The sequence below is a fragment of the Ctenopharyngodon idella genome, chromosome 7 (genome assembly GCF_019924925.1).
Source record: "Ctenopharyngodon idella isolate HZGC_01 chromosome 7, HZGC01, whole genome shotgun sequence".
Taxonomy (NCBI): domain Eukaryota; kingdom Metazoa; phylum Chordata; class Actinopteri; order Cypriniformes; family Xenocyprididae; genus Ctenopharyngodon; species Ctenopharyngodon idella.
The window spans coordinates 5853329-5857945 of NC_067226.1; positions in this window are offsets into that span (position 1 = coordinate 5853329).

Here is a 4617-nt window from a genome sequence, read left to right on the forward strand (position 1 = left end):
ACAGCCATGCTGGTCTGAGTGATCAATTCCCTGCGTGTCTGTGTGTTTGGTGTTGTGAGTGGGCAAATGCAGTTGCTTTGTCTCACTAAGAGACCTCCAGTGAGAAGAACAGCACGCTTTTGTGTGTCTAAGTTTTTTAGTTTACAACGCACAATGTAAAAGTGGCTGATGACCAATGCCAAAAACACTAAAAAAAATACAATAGTTTAGAGTTTCTGTCTCATACATAGGAACAATCAGCACTGGGCAAATGAACAGTAACCTGAAACGAGATATTCAAAGCCATCATTTTTAACATTAAATCAATTGCACTTTTTGTATCGTTCAAAAGTTTGTGATCATTACAATTTTTTTTTTTTTTTTTTGAAAGAAATCAATAGTTTTCTTCAGTAAGGATGCGTTAAATTGATCAAAAGTGATAGTAAAGACTTTTACATTGTTGCAAAAATTTCTAATTCAAATAAATGCTGTTCTTTTCTGTTTTCCTTTAATCTTTCTAGTCATCAAAGAATCCTGAAAAAAAAAAAATCATGGTTTCTACAAAAGTACTAATCAGCACAAGTTTTCAACATTCATAATAATAAGAAATGTTTCTTGAGCAGCAAATCAGCCAATTAGAATGATTTCTGAAGGATCATGTGACACTGAAGACTGCAGTAATGCTGCTGAAAATTCAGCTTTGCTATAAAAGTGCGAGTTGTTTATTGTTATATTATTTCTTCTTTCAAAAACATTAAAAAAAAAAATCTTACTGACTCCAAATATTCCTTATTTTGTTGTACGGCTTGTAATAAGAAGAAGCCCTGAAGGAGTTCAGTGTCTGAACACTCAATATTACAAAGTCAGGTTCTGATCTGATAAGGTGGCGCCAGTGACCCTCTACCTTCATAACAGCAGATGACTGACAGCTCCTTAAAAATGACAAGGCCTTCAGGTGCTGCTCTTGTGTAATGCTGAGAACACATATGCTGAAAAGAAACACAAAAATATCACTTACAGGGCTCCAGAGGCATTAGCATTAACTGTTGAAGACAGTTCAATTAGGGAAATATTGTCACAAGTTGGTCCAATTGGGAAAAAGTAAAATTGTATGAAACTCTACAAACTAATATACAGTATCACTCTGATTTTTCCCTTGAAACTCTTGCATTAGGAGCATAAAGGAGGGTATAATGGCCCATCATCAACTATTGGCAAATAGAAAAACAGTTAGCTAAATATTTGACATGATAACTACACTTTAGGACATTACTTTTTCCTAACAACCAATTGTTACAAATAGCCATTTTCACAATAAAAATGCTATGATTAACACCACACCTTAACTGTGCTTCTTATCTGAAGCTCCAGGTCATCTTCAAGTCTCAGGTGTTGTGATGTTTTAAACGTGAGAGTGTAATGACAGGCTAAGCTTTGCTGTTTTCCCTGCAGCCGCTGACTGACAAGATGATTTAGGCCGAGCAGGAATCTTCCTTGTTTCTCATAAACTAACACCTCTATGACACTTCAAAGGGTCAGTCGCACCTGAGGTGACAGAGGGCAGCGTGTTTCTGTGCATAGAGCGAGATGGACAGATAAAGGGTTATTGCTGGGGGTCAGGTGCTGCTTCCAGCTTTGACTCACATTTTTAAGGAATCCCAGAAGGAACTCAACCGTATCTATCACAAATGATGTTTTTTTAAGTATTGAAATCCTCTGTGGTCACTGCAATTTTTAACCTATATCAGCTTCTAAATCTAAATTTAGACTCAAATGATTATAATACAACCTTGCAAGTAACAAACTACAGAGTTAAACGAACTAACCAAGGCAGCAAATTACTTACAGCTTTGAAAATTTCCTACAGTATCTTCTCCCAATGTTGCATGAACAGGAAGGAAGAGTATGTTTTCTGCTGGCTCATAACAATGGCCTGAGATTCTTTGATCTGTGTTAAGTCCTTCCCAATGTCAGGAACTAATAACTGACCTTTTGTAATTGGGATTAACTCCTCTGTGCTTTGTTCATGTTAACTTTGTTCTATTGTCAGTGTATTTACAAAGTCAATGAGAAGATAATTAGTAATGAGTAGTGTACTTTGAACTACCATGAAATCACTTGCCTTTTAAACCCTTCGTTTCTTTGGAACAACTCCAAGCAGAACTATATCTTCCATTTTTAACTGAGCTGTGCTGAATGTTGGTTTAAAATGATGCTGACGCTGTCTTATATAAACGTTGTGATGACTCTTAAAGGGATAGTTCACCAAAAAAAATCAAAATTCTGTCATTAATTACTCACCCTCATGCCGTTCTAAACCCATAAGACTTTCGTTCATCTTCGGAAAACAAGCGAACATATTTTTAATGAAATCGATGCGATTCCTGTCCCTCCATTGAAAGTCTATTTACCTAAAACTTCATAAAGAGATTGTAAAAGAAATCCACATGAATCTAGGGGTTTAATCCAAATAATCTGAATAGACACTATTACTTTGTATGATGAACAGATTAATTTAGACTTTTATTCAGATACATACATTGATCAGTGAACATACGAGCACTCAAATTTGGTGAACGGAAACTCAAGCATGCTTTCAACTGAGCGACAGAAATCTCTCTGATTTCATTAAAAATATCTTTATTTGTGTTTCGCTCATGCCGAACAAACATCTTATGGGTTTGGAACGACACGAGAGTGAGTAACTGATGACAGAATTGTAATTTTGGGGGGGAACTAGCCCTTTAACTCTTAAAAAAAAAAAACTATCTTCATGTCTCTGTAGATGTTGTAGTCTGACTTTACATGACAAATGAGATGGTACATGAACACAGAACCCTGTAGAGCATTATGATAGTGTGACGGACACCTGGATGGGCAGTGACTGGTGTCTCTATCTTCCACAGGTGTGTGGCCTCAAGAAAGAGGGTGGGCTGATTATGGTGGAAGCAGTTAGTAGTCTGTGAGAGTAAATTACTCAAGCCTCCATAAAAGCACTCTTTCTAAATAAGGGTCAATTTGATTGCTCTCTTTTACCCTTCAGCCAATTATCACACAATGGATGGAGGAAACTGACCTGGTCTTCATTTCAGCAAGTCCACTCCTCCCATATAGAGCAAAGAAGGAGGACTGTAATACAACTGTAACTGCAAAATAGTCAATATCACAATATTAATTTTAATTAAAAACCAGAATGTGTTTATTTCATTTAGCAGACATTATATGCAAAAGCATATCAGCAGCATATGCAAAAGTAATATGAAATGCATTACAGAGTGCCAGAAGTTTTCAAGTTTTCATGTTAAATGTGCAGATTTATTTATTTTTTATTTAACTGTTGTATTTATTGTTAGCAATTTTTGACTGCATGATATACATTTGGAGTCTGTAGAACTGATTATTTAACTAAATGCAAACAGCAGGCTTAATTTTTCCTAGAAAGTCTGAGAGGTACAGATGGACACACACAAAGGGCAACTGTACGTCGATGTGAGCTGTACTATTTAGGTCAAAGCAAATCAAACAGAACAAGCTGAAGCTGAATAGAATGATTTATTCAAGCAGTGGCAGCTGATTGCCGTGACAACAGATTGCCTCCTGGTAAAGTTCCATTACAACAAACAAAGCTCTCAGGAACTCATAAACCGCGTCTGATTCATGACACAGTGTTTGAATAAAGTTCTGATGGTTTAATTATAGGCTCATTATTAAAGTTTACATTTCTGATCATCAGGGGGAAGTTTGGCCATTGATCAATTCTCAGTTTAAAAGTAAATAGTTTATAAATAAATCAATTTTTTAACAATTGCCCTGTTAGAATGTCATAGGAATATAGAATGTCATAAATTTCAGTGAAATATTTTGGAACCGTTTTCCCCATTCATGATCTATTTTAGGAGGAAAAACATATTTGTATAGAATATTTGCTTCAAGGAGTTACAATGATGCATAAATATAGAGTAAACACTTATGTCACACTTAAAAATGGATGCATTAGATAAAATATTAAATCCTATGACATGCAAAAAGTGAAAGAGCTTTTCTCAGAGAAATTTTTCCAATTAATTTTAAGCAACTGATCTCAAAAGTAATTTTTAGTGGCCGTTTCAAGTCAGCTCACGTCAAGTTGACAGAGAATAATAACAGAATAAACACAGGTGAATTTGCTTTAAAAGTGCGCTTGTGCTATTTCTATTTCTTTAAAATAAACACCATTTGATATGTTATATAATGCATAACATTCAAACATTTTTAAGAGTGGTTTAGGTATCTAAGTGTGACTGTACATTTAAAATTATACAATATGGGCTCTCCAAAAAGGCCTTTTTGTCTAGTAAAAATTAAATAATGGATGGCTCAAAATAAGTGCATCATTTTACCCCCTTATATTGGAGGGAGTTATGTTGAATATTTCTGTACACTGTATTGTGGTCATCATCCTGAAACGATTGATTTTATAATTCTGGGTCACGGTGCCCACTCCTGACTCATTAAAACACCCAGAAAGACCCCAACTCAGGACAACAAGAGACAGTTACAAGGGTAAGATAAGACTGGAGTAAAGCCTCTTACTGAAAAAGAGAAAGACTCCCACCCTAGAGCTCCACAGGACTGAAGAGGGGGCGGTGTCAACATCAC